This window comes from Phascolarctos cinereus, unplaced genomic scaffold, assembly GCF_003287225.1.
Source record: "Phascolarctos cinereus isolate Bilbo 61053 unplaced genomic scaffold, phaCin_HiC Scaffold_2;HRSCAF=192, whole genome shotgun sequence".
Lineage (NCBI taxonomy): Eukaryota > Metazoa > Chordata > Mammalia > Diprotodontia > Phascolarctidae > Phascolarctos > Phascolarctos cinereus.
Genome location: NW_027555625.1, coordinates 389,609,652 through 389,636,571, shown reverse-complemented (window position 1 = coordinate 389,636,571; position 26,920 = coordinate 389,609,652). Strand labels below are relative to the sequence as shown.

Sequence of the window (26,920 nt, the reverse complement as noted above, 5' to 3'; positions counted from 1 at the left end):
TCACAATATGACCCAACTTTGAACCTACCAATGAAATCAAATACTTCAAGTTGCAGGCAAATATGCAAAAGATCTGTGATTTCATCAAGACTGAGAATCCCCAATGTGGAGCTCCCTACCCAGATCACAATCCCTTTATGGCTTACTAAATTATAAGGGTTTGCCCAAAGCTTGTAGAGGTTAAGTGACTTGTCAGGATTACAAAACTAGTAAGAGTCAGAGGTGGATTTTAAAACCAGGCTTTCATGACTACAAGCTCTGCATTCTATCAGCTGCTCTCATACAGTGTCTATATAAAATGATTTTTTTTGGGGGGAGGGAGGTTGGGGGGGGGAGTAGAACTGTGTTGGAGACAAACTGGAATTGTTGGATTTCGGAGACTCAAAGCCTAGGTTAAAAAGTAAAGAACAGAGGTAGGAAGGCTGTGTGGAATCAAGGATTCTTCCTTTTATTACTAGCTGTGTGGTCCTGGGCAAGTCACTTATCCCACATTGCCTTGCAAAAACAAACAAATGAACAAATAAAAGCATAAAGTTACCAGCAATGTAGGACCATGGGAAACAGAAAGTCTCTCTACACTGGATCCAACATGAGAAATATTCTAACTTTAGTATACGTACATTTGACATAGTTCTTTTGACAAATCATAGCCATGATGATTTTATGCCTAAGGTTGCTTGCATTTATGTTAAAGGTGCCCTACCATAGCCCCAGGAGTTCATCACCAGTTTAGCCAGAACATATGGTTCTTTAGGCTCTTCTCTTGTCAGATCTGAAGATTAACATCTCAGTAAACTGGACTGAAGAACTGTCTGGCTGTGAACGGTCTCTGTGAGATGCCGCCAAAGGATAGACAGTCACATTTCTGCTGGGAGGAGAGAGACTCAAGCAAGACAAAATGTTGCAAGCAATAAGGAACCTACCAAGCTGGATAAACTCTCCTTTCATTGGGGAGACAGCATGATGCCATAAAAAATTGCTGGATTTGGAGTCAGAGAAACGAGATTTGAATTACGACTACCTGTATGACTTTGAGCAAGTCACTTAACTTCTCTGGAACTCAGTTTTTTCATCTGTAAGATCAATCAACAAGCATTTATTAAGCATTTGAAGAAAATGAAGTGTCTGGACTAAATAAGGCTCCTTCTAGGTCTAAACCTATACTTCTATCATTTCTCATAAAGTCAATGGCATGAATATGCATTTCATTATTATTATTTTTTTTTTTTTGGCAGGGCTACCTAGGGCATAGAATATCTCGTTGTGAATTTAGGACATGATGAAAGCATGGGGGGATCCCCACTCACTGTTTCCAAGAATTGAATGGAACCTGAGCTGAGCAATTTCGTCCTTGCCTATTGACTGACACAGGTCTCCAGTGATACTATCTATCAGTATTTCATTATAACTACACATACTCTTTTTGTTTTTGTTTTTAAGGTAGTCACAGTGCTATGCGATCTCAGTATGCAGTAAAGCCACAGATACGGGAGTTTTATTGACATAATTCTCATCAGTACAATCTTCATTGTTTCTCAGTACTAACAGAGACAGGTTTATAATCTGAAATATTGTCACAATCCCAAAAGAAGTAATTCGGTTCTAGAGAGCTACTCAAGGTGAACAACAGATCAAGTGTCATGAATGAAAATCCTTCCACTCTGGTAGGTAGTCACAGTCACTGATGTCTCCTACACTCTGTTGTGAATATCCTGGCATAGTACTGTCCGACATTTACAACTTAATGACCTTGCGAGGTAGGCTTTATTATCTGTACCTTACAGAAGAGGAAATCGAAGTTATGAGAAGTTAAGAGAGCCTGGCCTACAATCAGCACAACTAATAAGTGTCTGAGGTAGGAATTAAACCTTAGGTCTACTCTATCTATCCTCTTTTTAAGAATACAAAGAAGTGTGTATACTTAGAGTTGTGAATTACTTTAGTATTTCAAGTCTTCGCTGTATCTTTAACTCATGCCATGCCAGTAAGAAGCAGCTACACATTCAAAGCTTGGGGAGCCCAGGAGCAAAACACTGTTCTCTTAGAGAGATAGCCTGTGTCTGTTTACTCTAATTTCCCTGGACTTAATGATTCAAAGTGAGCTGAGTCAGGCTTGAGGGTACTGATTGTAGCAGCGTGCTCATTATTCTATATTCGAGACTAAACTGTGTCCTAGAATTTATCTGTTTCTCGCCTGAAACTTTTTACGTCACAAAGCTCCCCCTTCGCGTACTTTATGTCTCAGCCAAACCAGCTGTTTTCTTGATCTTATTTTGCTCCCTCCAGGCCCCATGGATTTATGCAGACCAGGTCCTGTGGATGGAATCTGCTGAAATCCTTCTTTACTTTCAAGGAGGAATTCAAATAGTTTATTTTAGAAAATCTTCCCTAATTACCCCCATCTAAAAATGTTTGCATTCTCTGCATTCCACCCCTCCAACCCCCACCCCCGCCCTCTCTCTCTCCATTTATTTCCCCAAAGTTATTTCTATGGGTCTCTCCTTTTCCTCTATGATAGTCAACTTCTTAAATTTAAATTTAAATTTTTTTTAACTTCATATTGAAGCATCTAGGTAGTGTACTATGTGGAGCATTGGATTTAGTATCAGGAAGACCTGAATTTAAATCTTACCTCAGACACAAGCCCTGTGTCCCTGGTCAAGACACTTCAGCTCTCTCAGAGTCAGTTTCCCCATCGGTAAAATGGGAATAATAATAGCACTTAATTCACAAAGTTGTTTTGAGGATAAAATGAGATAACATAAAGTACTTTGTGATCCTTGAAGTGCTGTGGAAATGTTAGCTATTACTGTTTTACCCAGCAGATTTTAAATGGCTTAAGCATTCAGGAACAGTATCACAGTTTGCTTTTCTTTGTACCTCCAATGCTTACCACTCTGCATAGTGCATAATAGGCTTTTAATAAATTTTGTTGAATTGAATTGAAATACTTCCATGAGAGGTAGCATGTTGCATTAACTCATTTATAAATAATTTCCTCACAGAATCACAGAGTTTTTTTAATTAGAAAGAACCTTTACATTTATGCCTATTGAAATTCAACTTAATAGAAATAGTCCAGTACTTGAGCTCATAGAAATATTTTTTGATAGTATCACCTACCACTACTGTGTTAGAAATACCAGCTCTGAAACATCCTCAGATCTGAAGATGTAACCTATACCTTTATCCAAGACACTGATAAAAATGCCAAACTGCAGACTTTTAGCTAGCAAGTATCTGAGACTGGATTTGAACTCATATCTTCCTGATTTCAAGTTCAGCACTTTATCCACTGCTCCAGCATAGACACTAGAAAACAGATACATGAATGTACTAATAACAGAGCTATGAATTGGAACAACCATTCTGGAAAATAGTTTGGAACTATGACTCCAAAGGTACTAAATTGTACATATAGTATTATTTCAACAGCCCCTCCAAACGTTGTCATTCTTGTATTTTGTCCATCTTGCTGATCTGACAGGTAGGAGAACTGAAGAGTTCCTTTAATTTTTCATGTTTATAATTATTAGTGATCTGTTTTCCATATGGCTATTGATAGCTTTTATTTCTTCCCTTGAAAATTTTCTATCCATTGGCTTTGCTTATTTATTGAGTTGAAAATTCAATAGTTTTCTATTTAGTCAACCTACCTCAGGTCTTTCCCTATTCCATCCTTTGTTCAGCTGCCAAACTGATTTTCCTAAAATATAGCTTTGACCATACCACTCTCCTACTTCCTGCACTCCCCGTTACCTCTGTTTGTCTCTTAAAACTCTTCATAATCTGACCTTTTCTTATTTTTCTCATTTCCTATCTTACTCTCCCTCATGTAGTCTGCGATCTAGCTGCACTTGGTGTCCTTTTTCCTATTCCTTGAATGTGAAATTCTATCTCCTGACTCTATGCCCCCGCAATTGTTGACCTCCATACCTGGAATGCTCTTTCTCTCCTTCATCGCTACACTTTAGTTTTCCTGTCTTACTTAAGACTTAGCTTTGATTATTCCTTTTGCAGAAGGTCTTTATTAATGCCCTTAGCTACTAGTCCCTTCCTCTGTGAGATTATTTTTCCATCTACTCTGTACCGATCTTGTTTGTACCTGGTGACTTACATATTGTTTCCCCCATTACAATCTGTTCACATTGAGAGCAAGGACTATTTTCACTTTCTTTGTATAAGCAGCTCTTAGCTGGTGCTATGTACCTAGAACATAAGTGCTTAATACAGCTTGTTTACTGACTGACTAATGATTAACACTTCAGTCCAGCTATTCAAAGGGTTTTGAATCCATCTAATTATATTATTTTTTTGTTCACATATTGTCATTTTTCCCAGAAGAATTATGTTTTAGTTTATCGGAAACTTTGCTAAAAATTTATGTAATCTGCATCTATGTGCTTCATATCCCTTGTATACTAGTTTAGTAACTCATTCTTAATGAAAACATTCTGGGACTTTCTAACACTTCTCTTTTTGAAAATATTTTATTGATATCTTTTCCATTTACACTGCTAAGATTTCCCCTTGTATCCCTCCCACTCACCCTGTCAGAGAGCTGTCCCTTATCACAAAGAATTGAAAAAGAAAAGAAAAGAAAAGAAAAAAGAGGAAGGTAAAGGGGAAATCACCCACATCAAAATATCAGAAAAAAATCTAATATTGTATGGAATGATCCCCATACTCATCCTACTCCTTTGCAAGGAATTAGGAGGAACTGTTGTCTCATATCTCTTCACTGGGGCTAAGCTTGTTCTTTATGATTATATAATATTCATTTTAGATCAGGAATTTTAATTTTTTTTTAATGTCATGGACCCTTTTGATAGTAGGGGCAAGGCTATAAAATCTTTCTTGGAATAATGTTTTTATATCCACAAAATATGTAGTATTGTAAAGGACATAAATTATATTAAAATGCTGTTCTCACAATTAAAAAAAATAGGTGAAGACCCTAGGTGAAGAATTTTAGATTGTTTTGTGATTATAGTTCTTTCCATTTAGATGTTACAATCATTATATGTATCATTTTTCCTGCTCTTCTTCACTTTGCATCAGTTGATATGTCCTTCCATGCTTCTCTGTATTCAGCATTTCACACAACATAGTAATATGCTATTACATTAATGTACTGCAATTTATCTTTTCCCCAAATGTAGCACCTACTCTTTTCTGTTCTTTGCTACCACAAAAAGTAGAGCTATAAATATTTTGGTGTATTTGGTGCACTTCTTTTTGCTAATAACATCATTAAGGTGTATGCTTAGCAGTGGAATCTTGGGGTCAGAAGGTACAGGCATTTTAGCTGTTTTATTTCAATAATTCCAAATGACTCCTCAGAATGGTCCTACTAATTCATTACTCTACCAACAATGTATTAGTGTGCCTGTATTTCAATGACCCCTCCAACATTGACTATTACCATCTTTTATTATCTTTCCAATTTTCTGGGTATGAGGTAAAACCTAGGGTTGCTTTGATTTGCATTTTTCTTACGACTGCTAATGTTTCAATTCTTCTTTTGAGAAATCTCTGTTATATCTTTTGGCCACGCCCTATTGGGAAGTGACTTCTGGCCTCATGTGTCTCTGTTAGCTGTCTCTGTAGTTTGGATAGTAAACCCTAATCCGAGAAATTAGATACAAACATTTGTTCCTATTTAAGTACTTTGCTTTTTATCCCAGATACATCAACTTTAGTTGTGAAGAAGCTTTTTAATTTTAGGTAATCAATTATAAATATTTTGTGTTGTATAATTGCTTCTATATCTTGCTTGGTTGAAAATTCATCTCTACCCTTCACTATAAAAGGTATATGACCTGTTTGCATTCATGTTTTATTTTGATATGATCATTAATGTTTAGGGCATGTGTCTATTTCAAATTTATTATAAAATATGATGTAAGATGGTGGTTTAAGCCTAATTTCTGCCAAACTGCTTTTCACATTCGAGTCAAGCAGCCAATAAACATTTATTAAATGTCTACCAGGTGCTAGGAATGTGCTAAGTGCTAGGGATACAAAGAAAGGTAAAAGACAATTTCTGATCCCAAGTAGGTCATAGTCTAATAAGGAAGACAACATGTACAGAGCTATATACAAATAAGATATAAACAGAATATATTGGAGATCATCAATAAAATGGAACTAGAATTAAGAGGGGGTTGGAAAAGCTTTCCTCTAAAAGGTGGGATTTTATCCGGCACTTAAGGGAAACTAAGGGAATCAGGAAACAGAGGTAAGGAGAGAGAGAGAGAGAGAGAGAGAGAGAGAGAGAGAGAGAGAGAGAGAGAGAGAGAGAGAGAGAGAGAGAGAGAGACAGAGAGAGACAGAGAGAGAGACAGAGAGAGAGACAGAGAGACAGAGAATAGAGAATTACAAACATGGGGGACAGCCCATGAAAAAGTTAAGTGTTAGGAAATGAGTGTCTTCTTCAAAGAAAGACTATATCCCTTATGGAGGTCTGGAAGGTGTAAGAAGACTGGAAAGAGGGGGAACCAGGGCATGAAAGATTTTGATTGACAAAAGATTTTATATTGGATCCTGGATCAAATTCTCAGCAGTTTTTTTTTTTAAATTAAGAAGTTATATTTTTTTCTTACTCAGTTTCAGTTCATACAAATCTTCTGATGTTTCTCTGAATTCCTCATTTAAAAAAAAATAGCAGGATATTCCATTACATCTAAATATTAAAATGTGCTTAGCCACTCTCCAATCACTGAGCCCTCCCTTCATTTCCAGTGTCTTTCTATACGACAAAAAGTGCTGCTAAAAATATTTTGGATTATAAGAGACCTTTGCCATCCTTGTGATATATGCCAAGTAGCAGGATCCCTGAGTGAAAGGTTATGAACAATTTAGTCACTTTTTTCTTTATGTAATTCCAAATTGTTTTCCAGAAACTTCATACCAATTCACACCTCTCTCAATACACATCAGTGTATAAATCTATCTTTCCTTAGCCATTCCAACATAAACCATTTCAATCTTTTATCACCTTTTCCAATGTGCTTACTAGGTCTGAGGTAAAAATATGGCATATGAGTTATTATAATTTATATTTCCCTTATTCTTAAACAAAACAAAAAAAAAATCAGGACATTTTTATTAAGTGCCAGACACTGTGCTCAGAGTCGGAGATACAAATTAAAAAAGAAGAAGAAAAGAAATCCATACTCACAAGGAGCGTACATCATAGGAGGTAAGACAAAATACATATGTAAATATGTTTTTTTTCACATGGTAGAGTTTTAATTCTTTTGAAAACTGCTTGCTCATATCGTCCCCCCCCCCACACACACACACACTTAACCATACTCTCAGTCATTTGTTCTTCCTGATCTCAAGGTGCTTATTAACTAGCAATACTTCTGTCCCCAAACCTGTTATTCTCTGACTTAGACTTTGTGAACCAAGCTTTGGGAGGAAGAAAACTTTTTGGTGACATTTTAATTAACACTTAGAAATAGAGATTCTGTTCTTGTGGAAATCAAGTAAGAAGAAACTCTTAACGAAGACAATGACCTTCCTCTATATTGAGACTGCAGTTTGTTTCATTAATTTTGCATATTTGACTGAAAATCACTTGTGTCTCCCCCAACATATTCCCTTATTCTTTTTTTTTTAAATTAGGAGAAATGAGGAACCTCTTGGCCCAACTGAATGTTTATGGGACTATACATTTTCCAGGGAGATGATGATTCACTGTTTCTAGGAAAGATGAAAATACCATATTGGAACAGACTCCTAAATATTAGAAATATAGAAAAAAAATCAGGGAGCTAAGTGTTGTCCTCAATTTTTATACACACCTTCCCTAGAGTCAAAGTGAATTTAACTTGCAAATCCAAGGGCAATTAGTAGAGGAAAACTGAACTTGTGTTTGAATTATTTATTATAGATAAAAGAAAATATCATTTTGACTTATCCAAACCACAAATCTGTTATCTTTTCAGGTTATACTTCCAATGCCAACCAACTGTACAGGCCCATAGTACCAGGCAACCTGAAAGAATCTTTCCTTTGTCCATGAAGACTCAAGTGGCTTCTCAACAGCATTATGTAAGATTAGCACAAATCAATTAAAATTTACTGCAGACAAATTCTGCCTTAGCCATTGTTAAAGTTAGCTAAAAATAGAACTAGAAGAGTCACTCAACAGAACTTTATAAGATTACAGAGTTATGCTCAAGCTGGAGGAATTTTGTAATGGAAATATAGGATTAGAAAGGGAATTTGAATATAAGTTACCATTAGGGAGCAGAGATCCATCTAAGATAGAGAGATTTGACAACTGATTGGATGTGAAGAGAAAGGAGGATAACAAAGAGGTTGTGAACTTGAGTGATCGGTAGGATGATGATACACTTTACAATAATAGAGAATGGCAGAAGAAGGGTGGCTCTAGAGATACAAATAATGATGTTCTGGATCTGAGATGCCTCTAGAACATCCAGTTCAAGATGTCTAATTAGGTAAGTTAGGCACAATACACAAACCCTAATTGTCTTTTCAATCCATTGCTTTCTGACTCATATAGTAATGCAATGGCTACTGTCTGTCAAAGAGTTAGTGTCACTGATTGACCTACAAATGGTTTGATTGTCCCTTAGCTAATGTGTTTGTTCTCAGACTAGAATGACTTCTTTAATTGATGACTGTTCTTTTATCAGAGATTGGTAGCACCTTAGAAAGACAGCTACTTATACCAACAAAATGATTACTTGTGGTTAGGATTATTCATTGGTCCCTGGGACAGAACCAGTTAGAATCTTTCTCAATGCTCTATCACAACTATGCATGTTGGAAATAGTGAATAGTTCCCAAGTGATTTCACTTGTGTTAAAAGGTCAAGGAATAGGTTGGAGCCAGACTCTACTGGGGGTGAGGGGTGGGGGGATAACCAGCAAAGGCAGATACAGTGACAAATTAAAATTCTACTTCCTTCTTGGGCTCTGTTGTGAGTTTCGTTCTGTAACTTTTAAGCAAGCCTCCTCCTATTCCCCAGAGAAAGCTAAAGGTTTGGCAACACTGAAATCTGAAGTCTTGGGGATCAGTAGGTAGCCATTGTTTGTTCAGTGTATTTAAAGAGGGCTGCCCTCTAGCTCTATCCTGCTTTTAGGAAAGAAAAAAAAAATTTCTGTTGTGATCGCAGCACTTCTACATGCACTGCTCAGAGGGGAGCAGACAGAGGGGAGTGGAGCATAAAAGAAGCTGCCTGAGGCCTTTGAGACCAACTTAAGTTTGAAGGAAAGAAAAAGAAAAAGGGAGTAATGGCATTGTGGAACTGGGACATTGGAGAGCATTAGAAGCTCTCTTTCAATAGAAGAGTTCTCTTTGTGTTTTCTACTTTGACTGAAAAGGTTATTTATTTTTCTAGATTTATATTTTTTTTGCTAATTATTTCAATATTTAGTTGTTAGGAGAAAGAGATGATTTTAGCCAGAAGAAGCTGTCATCTCCCGGCTTATTCTACATGTTGTCACTAAAGTGTGCACTATCCCTCTCCAGGCTTGGATTTTGCAACCTTATCTCTCCCACTGGTGGCAGCACATATTTATTTACAGCAGCAAGAATGGCCGGGGGAAAATTCCTAACAGAAGCTATACTCCCAATAAGACAACACAGGGGATGGCAGATTTTATGACATTTTAAGGTTGTTGGAGAGGGATTGGTAGGTAAGTGATCAATTGAACAAAAATTTCTGGGACAGCATACTGAATCATTGAATTAGAGATAGAAGAACAATCCAGAATTATAGGTCTAGTGATGAAAAGGATCAAAAGGACCTCAGAAGCCATCTAGATCAATATCAGCAGATGAGGAAACTGAGGCACAGAGAGTTTAAGTAATTTGCCCAAGGTCATACAGGTAGCTAGTGTCAGATGAAACTCAGGTACTCTGACCTCAGAGCCAGTGAGTGATCTTTATATTGTTGCTTGTTCTGTGTTTTTGAAGAGGATGAATGACACGAGGAGGGTGATTTCTTGACTTGGACTTCAGTGAGGCAGAGTTGCACAAAGTCATTCACTCTCTCTTCCAGAGTCATCAAAGTCCAGCGGCAAGACAAGAATCAGCTGGTGACGGCCCAGGATAAGGCGGATGGCCTTGGCATCTTTGATATCTGAGCAAGCTCTAAGCCTCCACAACTCCATGGCTGTTGGAACAAATTGTTCTCATCCAACCATTCCACGGGGAGAGTTTTCCCATTCTTGGGGTAGACATCCCTTACTCACAGGTGCTTTGAGGCCTGTCAGTTACATTTGACCTGGTTAAGTCTGTTGCCGGCAAGCCCTCACACCAGAAGTGCTAGTCTTCCTTGTACCATCTAGTCAAACCTTTTTATTTATTTATCTATCTATCTATCCATCCATCTATTTATTTATTTACAGATGGAGAGATTGAAGCCAAGAGACTTTAAGCAACTTACCCCAAACTAGATAGATACTGAATAACCAAGGGGGATGTGAACATAGGTCCTTTGGCTCTGTGGTCCAATGATCTCTCCACTGCAGTGCTTCATATTTCATGGTTTAGATCTCTCTAACGAAACATCTTGCCTCATATGTGATGGCACATTTTCCCAAGGTGATAAAAGTCAAAGTCAAACAAAGTAACAGAATAATAGAGGACAGTATGTGGGACCTGAGGGCAAGAAGTTCTAGGTCTGATCTTACAAACAATAACTTGGACTATGGATTTCCTATCAACTAACTGAACAAATATGCCTGTAATCAGAGTAAATACCAGATATTTGAAGAAAGCAGAAAATATTGGCCAACACATTATCTTGGAGATGTTTATATGTTTTATACATCAATCTATAATATTATTATAGGTTAATAATTATTAATTATTCATAATTATTAACCTATAATATTATTATAGGTTAATAAACTATTAAAATTAATGATATACTAAAATCACCATTTGTAGAGGTATATTCAGGTGGCAGGCCCAAGAAACTGAATGACACATTCTACACTGAACAAACTCAGTGTCAGGAGTTCTTTACCTGGGATCTGTGAATTTTTTTTTTGCTTTTTTTGTTTTGTTTTGTTTTTCAAAATACATTTTTAAAAATCTTTAAAATATTATGACAAGTGTATTTCAATACAATTCAATTCCTTGGTAACTCTATATATTTTATTTTATACATGAAAATAACAGCAGCAACAACATTTTAAGAAGAGATGTATGGTCTTCACCAGAATGCCAAGTGAACCATGACAAAAACAAGATGAAGAACCCCTGCCTTATGACCACTCTTTCTTCATTCGTGACATCATATGACGCTTATTTAGAAGTACTGAAGCACCAAAGTAGACAAAACAATTGAAAAGGCAGCCAAACAAAGTTCTAAAGAGGAGGAAGCCTCCTCCCATCTTAGATACAGAAAAGAATTGCATCAGGAATAACATAAAAACAGTTAAACACATTGTAAAAAAGAGATTGGGCTTATCTCAGTCTTAGCTCAGGGACAATTCTGATTAGCTGTCTTTTCCAGGAACATAAGAAAAGTCAAAGGCAGGCTAGGTATCTAAGAACAAATAAAATGATTATTCAGATAATATTTTCCTACCAATATAAAAAAAAATCTTTTTATCATGTGGCTGTATTTTGAAGGTTCTCCCCAAATACAATACTTAATTTTTTTTTTTTGCAATTTTTGTTTCAATTTAATTCAACAACTATCTTTTAAGTGCCTACTATGTGCAGGGCACTGTGCTAGGCTATAATAATATGACAAAAATGGAATAGTTCATGTCCCAAAAGAGCTTACACTCTACTTAGAGGAAGAACATGTACATATATGAGTAAATATGAAGAATATACAAAGTAATGCAAAATAATTTGAAGAGGGAGAGAATGTTCCCAACTAGAGAGATGAGGAAAGGCGTCCTTTAGGGAGAAAACCTGAGTTATTCTTTGAAGGAGGCTATGGATTCTATGAGTTGGAGGGAAGGAAGAGGTACATTCTAGACTTGGAAGACCAGTTATACAAAAATAAGGATATAGGAAATACAATATCACGTAAGGGAAAAAGTAAATAGACCATTTAAAAACTTGGAATCATGAGTGTACGAAGAGGAATAACATGAAATAGCATCAGAAAAGTAAGTGGTAGTTAGATTGTGAAGATGCCAGATTGAGAGTTTTGTTTTGCACACCAGTGAAAATAGGGAATCATTGAAAACTGTTTTAACGGAGTAATAGGAAGAATGACATTGTCAGAACCAGGAGTATCAATATGGAACCTATGAGAAGAATGGATTGGAGAGGAAATTTGAAACAGGCAATTGCTATTTGAGAGAGTATTACAATAGTTCAGGAAAGAATTTTCTACCTCTGAGTTTCCTTTACCTATTCCTTAAAAAAAAAAAATCCCTTATCTCCATAACCTTGAACTTCTCTCCTTTCCTCCATTTTTGTTCCTATTCCTTTCTATCTTTCCAGCCCCTCCCCTGCTTTCAATTCATCCATGTATTCCTTCTTTCCTTCCTTCCTTCCTTCCTTCCTTCCTTCCTTCCTTCCTTCCTTCCTTCCTTCCTTCCTTCCTTCCTTCCTTCCTTCCTTCCTTCCTCCTTCCTTCCTTCTCTCCCTCCCTGCTTTTCTTCCTTGCTTGCTTCCTTCCTTCCTTCCTTCATCCTTAACTATTTTCTAAGTATTGTGCAAAGTTCAGTGGAAGATGAATGAGATATGGTAAATGATTTCAGGAAGCTTATAAAAAGAAAGGGAGATAGGACAAATACAGAAACTATAAGATTAAGAAAAATGTGAAACTGTTGTTGTTGTACAGTTGTTTCAGTCATGTCCAATTCTCCATGACCCCATTTGGGAGTTTTCCTGGCAAAGATACTAGAGTACTTTGCCATTTCCTTCTCCAGCTCATATTGCAGAGGAGGAAGCTGAGGCAAACAGGGCTAAGTGATTTGCCCAGGGTCACACAGCTAGTAAGTGTCTGAGGCTGGATTTGAACTCATGTCTTCCTGACTTCAGGCATGGTGCTCTATCCACTGCACCACCTAGCTGACCCCAATGTAAAATATGCATGATTACATTACAAACAAAGAACACTGGACATTTTGAAAAAAAAAGTCATTTCTACCTGGAGATGTCAAGTAAGTCTTCATGGGCAGGGTAGTATCAAAGTTGAAAAGAAGTATGGGACTTCAGTAGGAAGAAATAGGTTTCAGGGAATTACAAAGGGAAAGATTGTTTTTGTTTGTCCTTTGCTTTTGAAGAGGACCATGATATCAGGTTGGTGATGCCATGGCATGCAAGTAAATTGGATTTAAGTAAGTCAGGGCTGTGCAAAGTCACCAGCCTCACTTTCTCCTCTGGAGCCATCTGGGTCCAGTGGCACAATATAAATCAGGAAGACTGGAGATGGCCCTGGATACAGTGGGAGACCTAGGCCCTTTTAAGCTAAGGTCTATAACAAATCCCAGTTTGACTGAGGCAATGCCCATTCCATGATTAAGGCCAGGTAAGAAATGAGGCAGAGAATGGCCTCTTAGTTAAAAAAAATACAAAAAATATAAGACCCTCAGGGTTTCTGCCTAAAACAGAAACAATTGCTATTTACATTCACTCTGAGGCAATGGGGCCCAAAACATCGATTAAGTAGAGTTTGGCCTGGGACCTATTGTTGGCCCTATAGATGAAAGCCAGAGTGATTTGGGTTTAAGGCTTGGTCCTGAAGAAGGAAAGGTTTCAGGGATCAAAATTTGCATTCCCTTTGGGCAGAGCTCCTGCTGGTAAGGGTATGATACCCAATGTGGACAGAGGGAGGGAAGGAATTAGGGAAAGAAAGAAAGAAAAAAGAGAGAGAGAAAGGAAAGAAGGAAGGAAGGAAGGAAGGAAGGAAGGAAGGAAGGAAGGAAGGAAGGAAGGAAGGAAGGAAGGAAGGAAGGAAGAAAGAATATAAGCAAAGACACAGAGTTAGAAAAGCATGGATTATGGTTGGGGATTAATGAATATTCAAATTGAGTTTGAACAGTGGTTATTTAAAAGGTTTGAGATCATATAGAGGATAGTGCCATTTGGACCTGGAAGGGATTTTTGATATCATTTAATTCAAGACCCTTATTTTAAAGGGGAGGAAACAAGGCTGAGATAGATGTAGTGTCTTACCCAAGGTCACCCGTGTAGCCTGTATCAGAGCAAGGATTTCAACCTAAGCCTTGTGACCCCAAATCTGCTGTTTGTTCTATTCTACTGGGGGCAGACTGGGGAAAGTGTTGTAAACCTGGCAAAGAAACTTGGATTTTATTCTTCTGAGGATGGGAAACTGCTAAAGGGTTTTTTGTTGTTTCTGTTTAGCAGAGGAATGGCTAGAACAGAGTTGTGCTATCGTATGATATAGAATAGAAGAGATTGGAGAAAGAGTAGTGTCAGGGGGATCGCTTTGGAAGCTATTGCAAATAGATCAGTTGAGATGTAATGACAGTCTGTTCCATGGTTGTGGCTTTTGTTTAATGTATTTATTTTGTTTTGGACTTAAGAAATAAAACAACCGTTTCTGTAGAATAGGAAAAGAAAAGCTGATTGCACATGAAACTGCGAATCAATTATGTACAACTTGTTATTCCTTTTAAATATGTGATAAAATGATCATGTAGAAAAGAAAGGGACAGATGAAGGAATCCTGTGCAGTGAGTGTCTTTCTTTGTTCCTATCTTCACCTTACTATGTTGATGCCTCCTAACAATGACCAAGATGATGTCAGAAGTTTTCTATGTAATATGAGTGCAGAAGTGCCTTAAATATGCTGTATTCTAGCCCGTGATTAACTGAAATGCCCTCGTCAAGTTCAAACTAAACTGTGAGAATTCTCTGGGAGGGATAACATTAAAACAACCATCATTCATCAGTGCTGTCACTGAAGGTAATTTATTACACTAGCTTTATCAGTTATCCCGGAACAGAGAACTGGTGAGTTTTTTTGGAGGTAAAAGAACAAAGAAGAGAAGTAGCCTAAGAAGCATTACCTCAGGGGCTAGAAGAAGGGCCCTGGGAATTTGAGAGAAGAGGAATAACAGAGATGGCCCTGGGGTTGATGGGTGATGGGACCTGGATCCTGAATTGTATGGATACAGGATGAGTCTTCCTGGAAAGAATGTGAGCACACAAGCCTTCTTTCAGTCAAAGTAGTGAGATTTATTGTAACACCAATAGAGAAGGCCAGACTGTGAGTGAATCTATGCCTTGATGGGGGTGAGATGGATACTTACTTACAAAAAAAGACTATGAGAAGATTTGGATGGGATTAAAGAGTGTTAAATAGCCTGGTATGGCCCAGGTGCTGGATAATGAAAGGAGTTAAGTGATCTGGTCAGGGACTGAGAGCTGCAGTGAAAAGACTATTAAAAAAAAAATTATATATTGAGTATCTAAATGGGCTGGGATGGGCCTTGGGTGATATTCCAGGGCCTAAGTTGTGTGGGAAAATCCTAGGACTGGGCTGCTGAAATGTATGGGAAAATTCAGGGGCCAGGTCACATCACCTCGTCATGGTGACAGAGGAGTATAGGAAACCAAATTTGTCCTACAGCACAAATTGGGCTGGGATTGCATCCCCATTCATGGCAGATGTACCATAGCAGAGCCTCCTTAGAAACAGAAGACTATAGATCACAGCTTCTCTGTCTCCAAGTACCATTCCTGTACAAAAGTATCACATAGGCCATAACCATGCCACCAAGAAGAACCTTTCCTTTTTAATTGAAGAGAGACATTGAGAGGCCTCCTACTCCCCTCTTCCCACCTGTGAATTCCCTTCTAATTAGTTGATTGTTCCTATCATTTTCAGACTCTTCTGGGAAATAATTTTAGGTGTATAGGCTAGCTGAGTTTATTATTAGGTATAATGGAAAGTTCTCCTTTTCATTTTTCCAGCAACACTAATATAATCACCCTGAATCATTATCAAACCACAGCATGTGGGCTGAAAATTTTAGGCAGCATTACTATTATGCAGATATCTGCAGGGATATACTTTTTTTTCCCCTCTTTTCCACTCCAGGTATTTACTAATTGGACAAACCATCTTTATTAAAAATAATGAAATCTTTCTTATTTTGTTGCCATATTAAACAAAGTGCCTATCATGGTGCAGCCAGGTATATCATGCCTCTCCTTATCTTCAAAAGGGATGTTTTTTTTTTTTCCAGAAAGTACATATTCTCAAAGTAGATCATAGCAAAAATCCTTATACTAAGACCAATTGTTATTCAATTAACTTCCTTAAGGTATCCAAATTTATTATCACTAGTTGGATACTCCTTGTTTGCTGAATCAGAGAGCTAAATATAAACAAAGCTATATTACAATTGTAGCCAGCATGTGCCAATCAGAGGCAATCCAACCCCTCCTTTTTCCTGCTCCCTTCTGTGAATGGGGAAGGGGGCTCCTGAGAGTGCATGTGGAAAAGCATTGAGCCAAAACTTTCAGGTGGGAATGCATGCAGAAAATTGGCAACTTGGGACGTCACCCAAGAGAGAGTAGGAACCTAGCCCTTGAGATGGGCAGTCTCACCAAGAGAGGGCAAGAAGTGCAGAGGAGCCTGGGTTAGCTTGAGGGTGTTTCATAGACCAGAGGCTGCATTGAGAGATCTCTTTTCATCAAGAGAGGTACAAGAAACTCCCAGACCTGCAGAGGTAAATGAAGACCTGAGGGGGCATAGGAACACACAGATCGGAGAGGGAAGGAGCACAGTGGCATAAAAGAATGAGACTGAATTAGACATAGGGTCCAAGCCCAAAGATCAAGGATCTTGTTAATCAGTATTGTGAGTTTGCAGGGTTTTGACACAACACTTCTGAGAAGTAAAAGAAGTTGAGCAGGAGAGCATCTTACTATTATATGCTAAGAATCACATAGGAATCCTCTGTGTTGATACTTCGTTAAACAAACCTAGTCTATGTTTACTGTCCTTGTTATACAAATGCTTGCTAGGGAGCTGACTGATGATTAAAAGAAATGAGCCAGATTCTAATGTTTCTGTGGGGGGTGGGGGGGCATAATGAGCGCTGTGAGCCATTTACAGTGATTATAAATAAATCAGTAATCATTTATTGAGCATCCACTATGTGCCAAGCACTGTACTAAATGTAGGGGATACAAAAAGAGGGAAAAGACAGTCCATGCCCTCCAGGAGCTTGCAATCTAGTGAGGAAGACAACATTCAAACAAATGTATATAAAGCAAGCTACATATTTCACAAAGTGTTTATCTCAACAGTAGATCATAGCAAAAAAAAAAAAGATATACACTTAAGAAAGAGAAAGCACTATATTAAGAGAGGTTAGGGAAAGCTTCCCGTACAAGGTGGGATTTTAGTTGGAACTTGTAGGCATAGAGGACATAGGGTCCAAGCCCAAAGATCAAGGATCTTGTTAATCAGTATTGTGAGTTTGCAGGGTTTTGACACAACACTTCTGAGAAGTAAAAGAAGCTGAGCAGGAGAGCTCAGGTCTTCCTGACTCCAGGCCTGGCACTGCATCCGCTACACAACCTGGCTGCCCTTAGTCAATCAATTAACAAACATTTATTAAGCCATCAATAGCAATCTTGAATAACACAGAGAAAAGAGAGATCCCTAATGGCACTTCATTAGCCACCTCCTTCTAATTCATCTTTGTGGTATGTAAGAAGATAATATTTGTTTTGTTTTCTATGCTATGATAACCCTGGCACATAGTAAACACTGAATTTTGTTTATCGGTTTTTTTGCATATATTTTGTACTTACATGTATTTTTGTGCATGTTGCTTCCCTGACAGAATAAATGTTCTTTAAGAGAAGAGAATATTTTGTTTGTGTCGTTGTAAATCCAGGGCATACCCCATTGACTGTATAACTTAACCTTCTTATTCCATAATATGGTCCTTGGAGTGGTTTTCCCAAGGTCACTCAGGTAGTGTAAGAGACAGGATTTAGATGTCAGTTTCTTGAGTCTCCTCAGTGCTCTTTCCATCATGCTAGACAGCTAATGAGTTTCCCATCACAAGAGGTGTTCAAGCAGAAGCTGGATAAATCTAACGTGTCTATCCTGGGGAAATAAATTTTCTAAGCCTATGTCCTTAGCTGATAAATGAGTGGGTTGTATTATGTCGCCTCTGGGGTCCCTTTTAGTTCTATACCAATGACCCTATTTATTATTCAACTTTCAGGAATGCTTTAAAGAAGATTCCTGCTTAGAAACAAGTTGGAGTAGATGTCACTTAGTTGGTAGGTCCCCTACCAGCTCTGAGTCTATATGCTGTAATACTGTAATCTTATGTTTTTATCATCTCTCCATATAAAATAATCTGCAGTTTTCATCAGTATATCTCAAGGAAGATATAGAGCAAACTGGAAAAGTTACAGAGAAAGCAAACTGAAATGACCAAAGAGATGGTAGGAGGCAGGGTCAGGATTACTTTATGATTCATATTTTTTTCTTGGAGGCTTTGGATGTAGGAGCTTTGACTTTGCTTGCCACTTTTCTTCTACCATAAAATTTGGTGTTCCTTGCGTATATTTATCATGGAAGTAAAAAAGTATGAGGATAATGAATAGTAGCTCAGTTAAAAAGAGTGTATTCCAAAAGATCTGAGATGCTCAGCTCTTTTCAAAATACCATTGATGCTCTGTTGGTTTTGAATACCATTAAAGGATTCTTGATGTTTGCCTAGGCCCGATCTGGCCTTTCTTCAAATGGTCAGGCTTCTACTTATGCATTGCCTATTTTAATCTAGGGTTAGTTTCTCTAGTGGAATCTGAAGAGAAAAATACTAGAAATTTCTAAATTCATGTTATAATAATAGCTAACTTTTACGTAGCACCTGAGAAAATGAAATGTTAATTTTCTATTTTCTATTTGATTCCATTCTATAATTGACTCTATTCTGTTGACTGCCTGAACCATGTTTCTTTGTCTAAGTTAACTTCAGAAAATCATGAGTCCAGAAGTTTGATTTTCTCTCTCTGAGTTAGTTTAAAATTCAAGTTGTCCAATAAATCACCTTAACTCAAGGAAACAAGTTATCTTACTAACAAGCCTTGCATGCCCATGTACAATTAAGGGAGATCTGTTATCTCACTAACAAGCCTTGCAAGATGCAGGTAGATGCCAGGAGGTCTGTTATCTCTGTAAGGCTGGCTATCCTTCAAGAAAGTCTGGTCTGCTATTGCTGTGGCATTAACTAGCCATACAGATGGGCACCATCGATGAGTTTTCCATAGTAACAAGATGGAAGGAGGGATGGTTGCTAGCCTCGCATTCTAGACTTCCATCCAATCATATTGTTTTCCATCGTCTATGGTATTTTGTAGTCAATCTCATTGTTTCCCATCTGTGATGCTTTCTGTTCATTGTTTTCCTGTACTTCCCAAAACTATACGAAGGTTAGTATGTGCTACTGCCTGGTCTTTTGGCTGACTGAGGAGCTGAGAGACCCATTTTATGGGTAATTTCTAACCGCACCATTATATTGAACATACTCAAAACTTTGTGCTTCCATTTACCTTAATTTCAATCATGACATACCTTAAAGTTTACAATTTTTTTCCATGTATTATCTCATTTGATGAAAGGAAATCATTATATTGAAATAGTTATCAACATATTAAAAAAAAAAACAAGTTCATGGGCCCCAGATTAAGATCCTCTGATATAGCTGAAGTTGTACTTCCTCAGTGATACTTTGCCAGACAATTTCTGCTCATACCTCTCTTTTTATTTTCTTAACTCCTACACCACTTATTAACTGAATGGAATAATTTAACATTTAATCAGAAAATGTATTTCTTGTCTCTAATAGTTTTATGTGCATCCCATATCTCCTTAGCCAGGTCATGAGATCCTTGAGAAGTCATAAGTGAATTTCTTGAGGACAGTCTATCATATGCATCTTCTTCTTCTTCTTTTTTTTTTAGGCTATTGGGGTTAAGTGACTTGCCCAGGGTCACACACTAGTAAATGTCAAGTGTTTGGTCTGAGGCCAAATTTGAACTCAGGAACTCCTGACTTCAGGGTCGGTGCTCTATCCACTGCACTACCTAGCTTCCCCTTATCATATGCATCTTTTGCCTCCCCTCTTGGCTCCTAGGTATATAACAACACACAATCAATTTATTTGTAACTTGGCTCAAAGAGCTTTTTGCATGTCATACGTGATTTCAATGGTGTGAGAAACTCCCCAAAGTGGAAACACCCTCCATTGGAACATATAGGTAATTCTTCTGTCTCTTATAATCTTCGATAACTGATCGTGGTCATTGAAAGATTGCCTAGGGTTACACAGTAGATATCTGTGAGAAGTAGGACTGGAACCCAGGTCTTCCTGGTTCCAAGGCTAGTCCTCAATCCCTTTCATGACACTGTTTCTCAAACAGTTTATTATGCTTTGAATAGAAAAGCATGATATACAAGTCCACATGAAGAGAATTTTACTAAACCTGTTACAATGTTTTCTTATTATGTTGGGGATTGTGCTACTTCATTCAACAGGAGTGGTCCTAAATTTTCTTGCCTTTAATATTTAAAAAATTATGCCTGTTATAGTTCATCAATTCCTTGGCCTCCCTCTGAAAAGAGACTGAGTTTACAAAGACAGAAAATAGAGCCCAAAAAGGAACGGTTCAAAACATCAGAGTAGATTGAAAGCAAACTTTGCATCCTCCTCTGCTTCTTTCAATCCAGGAACCATTGATTAGGGACCTTCTGAATGCAAGGCATTCAGCCTTGTGCAGGAGAGACATAGATGGAAAACCAAGTGCCTAACCCAGGGGTGGGGAATGCGTGGCTTCGATCCCACATGTGGCCCTCTGGGTCCTCAAGTATAGCCCTTGTGGGTCCGCATGTGGCCTTGAGGCCACACATTTCCCACCCCTGTCCTAACCTTAAAGGCCTTACTATGGAAGAGGAAAGTGCAAATACAAATCAGAAGACACAGAGGAATGTGATACAGACAAAGATGAAGTCAAGGCAAAAAGCTAGGGAAGAAGAAATCATCTCATATACCGGACCTCCACAGGCAATCCCTACAGCAAGAGAATCACTGAATCTGAGAATTGGAAAGTGCCTTTTAATCTCTCTGGACCAATCCTCCCCCGTCCCAATGCAATCTCTTCTACCTGTGCTGATTGCCAGATCACTTAAAAGTCACTCTAAGACATTCTCAGTCATAGAAGACTGTTTTCTGGATGGAGGTTAAATTGCCTAACTTTTACTTCTTAACAAATTACTAGAGCTTTCATTAAGATCCCACGCTTCCAGTGCACCTTCCTAATTGAGTATTCTGTGGATTTGCACTGATAACGACTTTTGATTCTTATTAATACGAGGCAAGGGGGAAACCAATCTGCTTGGCTGAGCAAATTTTCAGCATAACAAGCATAGGGTTGGGCGCTCAATGTTGCTAACAGGAATAGTGCACTTAATTTCCTTCTCCCAATGCTCAAGTGTACCCTGCACTGAAGGCTGCTGGTGCTTGTACTAACTGTGCAAATCTATCATTGATTTAAAAACAACACGCTAGAGTATGCTCATCCCCCAAACAAGGAAAATAGCACCCAAGTGGAAATATTCAGTGGGGCATTAAAACAATCTTGGTTTTTATTTTTTATTTTTGTCTGCATGTAATTGCAGAACCCAAAGAGAGGATGTTTTCTAAAATCCAGCTCCCCATTAGAATGAACAAACCTCAAATTGAGACCAGAAAATGGAAAAGGCACCTATAAGCAAATGTCATTACAAGACATATGAGATTTTGAAATCATCAGGTCCCCAGGGAATTTTTGAGCTAAACGGCAGCTTCATGCTTGAGTTTGCAGGTGGAAGTTTTAAAGGGGCCACTGCAAAGCCTCACAAGTCTGGTTGTACAATTTTTTTTTTTCATGAACAGTTATGCCCAAATTATACATGCTCTGTGGGTTTCCTTTGGAAATGTCTTCTTATTCCCATAATTGTAATAGAAAAAAATGAATTTGGCAGTTGAGGAAACAGTCACATTAACAGTAAAGATTTGGTCCCCTGTCATTTCTATGACAGGTATGGCTTTTTTGTCATCATAAAAGATGATGTTTCAGTCAGTATACACCAGGGTCAATGACGCATATGTATAGTTGTTGTTTTTCAGTCATTTCAGTTGTGTTCAACTCTTTGTGACTTCATTTGGAGTTTTCTTGGCAAAGATAAGAGAGTTGTTAACCATTTCCTTTTCTAGCTTATTTTACAGATGAGAAAACTGAGGCAAACAGGGTAAGGTGGTTTACTCAGGGTCACACATTTAATGTCTGAGGCCAGATTTGAACTCAGAGAGATGAGTCATTCTGACTTCAGGCCCAGCACTTTATTCACTGTGCCACCTAAATCTTTGTTGTTTTGCTTTGATTTAAGGCAGAAAAAAGCAAAATATAAGGGATAGAGGAGACCACCTATTTTTGCTAAAATTGTGTATTATTCTATAAAGAAACTGTGTATTCTAAGAAACATATATATATATACATATGTGTATATATATATATATACATATGTGTATATATATATATATACATATGTGTATATATATATATATATATATATATATATATATATATATATATATATATATATATATATATATATATATATATAACTATATACAATAAAAAGGTAGCATAAGGGAGGGTATGCAGACCACTAAAACAGGTCACTGAATAAGCCTACTATGAGGGAATATGAATGAGTGCTTATAATGTACACAAAATCTGAAATGATTACATGTTAAGGTTCATGGCTCCTTTAATTATTTTGTGATCTATTAATAGCAGGTGATATTGATATTGTGCTTTACATTAAAAAATAAAGAAAAACTAAGCCTCCATATCCATAAAATAAAGGAATGCAACTAGTTGATAGCTAAGATTCCTTCTAGTCTTAAATCCTGTGATCCTATTATTTCAATAGGTAACAAGAAGTCATGATTCTTTAGCACTTTACCATGTAGAAAGTTTTTTGGTTTTTTTTTTAAGGAAAGCACTTTGTCATTTCTTCCTTTGTAATATCTGTTGCACCCTCCCTTTGCTCTGCTCTGACACTTCCAACACCGAGGATCCCTTAAAGACCTCATGCCTAGATTATTTTCAAGAGTCTGCTAATTAATCCACCTCATGCCTCATTCCACTGGGTTTATCCTCCATTTGGCAAGTTAATCTTCTAAAGCCCAAGCCTACCCATGTCATCCCTTTATTCAATAAACTCCAGTGGCTCCCTATTGCTTATAGGATCAAAAATAAAGTCTTTTAAAATCCTTTGTAACCTGGCACCACCCTTCTACCTTCCCAGTCTTCTAACATTATCCCCACCCCATCACACACACACATATACACACACGAATACTCTGGTATCCTCTAACACTTGCCCGCCTATTTGCTGTTGCTTACACATGACACTCTCACTCTGGGCACTTTCACTGGCTGTCTCCCATGCTGGGAACTTCTTGAGTCTACCTCCTAGCTTCTCTTCCTTTCTTCAAGGCTCAGCTAAAATGTAACTTTTAGGAGAAGCCTTTTCTTCTCTTTTCTTTTCTTTTCTTTTCTTTTCTTTTCTTTTCTTTTCTTTTCTTTTCTTTTCTTTTCTTTTTTCTTTTCGATCTTTCTTAATCTTAATGCTTTCCCTCTGAAATTATCTCCAATTTATGTTTTATATATCCTGTTTGTTCATACTTGTTTACATATTGTCTCTTCTATTAAACTTCAATCTCCTTACAAGGACTATTTTCACCTTTTCTTGGATCCCCAGAGCTTAGCACAGTGCCTATGGCTTAGTAAACCCTTAAAAATTCTTATCGACTTGACTCGATCAATGTATGATCAATATAGGAATCTGTTTCGCTTGACTAGTTTATTTGTTACAGCGTTTTCCTGTTCCCTTCCTATCTGCCTTCCCCCCTTCCTCTGGGACAATGGCAGGGGAGGGAAAGAAAATAATTGTCTTTTAATTGAAAAAATAAAATAAAATTTAATTTAAAAATTGTTATCCCTGTCCTAAAGAGCTCACATTCTGATGGAGGAGACAGTACCAAAATGAATGCCATCACCTCTGTTTTTCCGCCACTTATACCTACATGTTTTTAAAGAATACCAGACTTAAAGATAACAGACCTAGGTTTTAGTGCCATCACTTCCATTCTATTCACTGTGGGCCTTGGGCTGCTAATATGACCTCTCTGCTCCTCAACTTGCTTATCTCTAAACTTAGTGGGATGAATAAGGTGACTCATAATGGCCTTTTCAGGTCTAACATTTTTGACTCTACAAACTTCTAGTGTTGAGTTGGCATTTACCTTTTATATGATGATATCTTTGCTTTGTAACATTTCTTTTTCTTTGTAAAGGCTGAGTTAAGCATTCTTTCATAACAATGGTCTCCCAAATAATTCTATACAGCTACAAATTCGGAATCACCATGTTTGTAGAACACAAATAACTCAGACGCAATGGAAAGCCCACATTGGGTATAAGCAGGATGACAGGCACATACTAGGTACTTAATAAATGCTTGCTAACTGATAACCTTATAAGAGAAGCTATGTATTATTTGTCCCATTTTATAGATGAGAAAACTGAATGTATGTGACTCACTCATGATTATATCCCACACTAATGTCTCCCAAGTCTGAGCCCAGGGCACCTCTGTACTATGATTTATTATAACAACTCAGGGTAGGAGCTATTGCAAATATTGTAACCATCCCCATTTTATCGATAAAAGAATTGAGGTTCAGCACTGTTAAGAAGTTTTCTCAAGATCACATAGCTAGTAAGTGACATTTACCAGGTCTTCTAACTCCTAAGTTAGTCCTTACTTCACTACCTTCACAAGGTACCATCACAAACTTAGTTAAGACTGCTTGCAGGGGAAGCTAGGTTGCACAGTGGATAGAGCACTAGCCCTGGAGTCAGGAGGACCTGAGTTCCAGTCTGACCTCAGACACAAAACACTCACTAGCTGTATGACTCTGGGCAGGTCCCTTAACCTCAGCAAATAAATAATTAAGAAAAAAAAGACTGCTTACAGATCTATATATGATTCTTCCCTTCTTCCTACCCTTCTACAAATCTCCCTTCACCCCATGTGATCTCTCTCGTATAACATATATACAACTCCAGAAACACGTCTTTTTATTCATGTTACAAATTCTATTCCACAGCATTTTGTACCCCCTAGGTTCCTCGTTTCTGGGATATTATTGTAATTTCCTGATAGTTTAAAGTCATTTGGCATGCCATATGTTCCCCGACTCAGTGCATAGCAGGCTCTAATCCCCCAGAAGGGCTCAGCCTCATCAGCTGCATTGCCTAGCCAGGGGTCAGCAAACTTCCCTTGACCTCCAATGCAGAGAAGAGAACCGTTAGGGGCTTCTGAATGGTGACTCAATCTGTGTTGCAGGAAACCATTTCCTCAAATGCCAAAGGGACTTTAATAAAAAAGGCCAGGAGCATGGGCAATGGGAGGAAAAATTAGAGCGGGATGTTGGGTCCACGTTGTAAATGGGTGGTAATTTTTAAAATGTTATTAAGTATACTGTCTGGGGCAGTGATTCTGTGAAAAGTCTCATAGATGCCGAGAGCTGCAAAGGGGCAGAGGTGGAGTGCTATTTGGACCTGCCTGTAAAAGCTATAGGCTGACGGCTATAACCAGAACCATGGCACTGAGACAGAAGCTGCCATTCACCCACTCGCCCCCAAGCAGCGATTTCTCCCTTAAGTGTTTCTCAACATGGGAATCTCCAAGCTCCTCACATGGCCATGCTGCCTTCAGCTCTCCTGACTCAACTAGAATTAGGTCAAAGTAGTTTCTTTAGTCCAAAGGAAACAGCAAACCTCTCAATTTCTTCTACAGGTTTCCGAAGTAAGCCCATGGACCTTCCAATGTAGGGTGGGGAGAAGGAAGAAGGTTTTACAAGCAAAACCACTTTGAGATTTTTTTCCCAGAACACCTCACTTCTCCTCCATGGTCTAATAAATTTCTAATTTGACATATAAATGCTCTTCTCTAGCAGTCTTTTACTCACCCAGTTTTATTATGCAATGGCTGAAACTCTCCAGCAGAACCTCCAAAGGTTAACAGACCAGTCCAGAAAGCAAGAGTACCCTCTCCTTCACGCTGTGAATCTTAATATCCTTCTTACAACAAGTGGGCTATTTTTATACCCGTTAGCAGCCAACAATCAGCAATGTCTCAGGCACAGTATAAAATATGACAGGGACAGAGGAAAGGGGCAGTAGTAACACCACCTATCCAAGAGCTAGCCCAGTATTAATAATGGCAGCCCATACTGTGATAGAAGGGAAGAGACTAGGGGGTAGGCATCATAAAAGGAAAATAGACTGTGAAACCTAGAAGGGGATCTTCAGTATTTGGCATTGTAAAAAGGGTATAGGAGGCCCTGAGAGGCAGCTGAGCATAATGTATATAGCCCTGGTTTAATATTCATCTTTGCAACTCACTAGTTTTGTGACATTAGACAATTCACTTACCTCCAGGATCAAACAGAAAATCCAACATTTGTCATTCAAAGCCCTTTACAACTTGGCCCCTTTCTAGATTTCCCGTCTTCTTATACTTTACACCTTTTCACATACTCTACGATCAAGTAACATTGGCTTTCTTATTGTTCCCTGCCCATGGTGCTCCATCTCCCAAACGGATCTCTTTTCACGGGATTGGGGTGCTGTCATTTCTCACCTGTGCCTCATGGCATCCCTCCAAGACTCATCTCAAATGCTACTTTTTGGAGGCCTTCCCAGTACCTCTTCCCTGCCTCTCCCCCGACCCCCTGACTCCAAGGCTTACCTTCTGGATGGATTACTTCCCAGCTACACTGTGTGTGTGTGTGTGTGTGTGTTGTGTGTGTGTGTGTGTGTGTGTGTGTAAGTGTGCGTA

The 26,920-nt window shown here is 38.1% G+C and overlaps 1 protein-coding gene across 1 annotated transcript in view; it reads right to left on the bottom strand.

The window, feature by feature from the left end:
- Nucleotides 1-26,134, bottom strand: part of SGCD (sarcoglycan delta) — a 494,181-nt gene extending 468,047 nt beyond the window's left edge. The window contains exon 1 of the mRNA XM_020974625.2: nucleotides 26,049-26,134. The gene's annotated coding sequence lies outside the window, so the exon portion shown is untranslated. The remainder of the gene's footprint in view (nucleotides 1-26,048) is intronic.
- Between the last annotated feature and the right edge of the window lie 786 nt (nucleotides 26,135-26,920).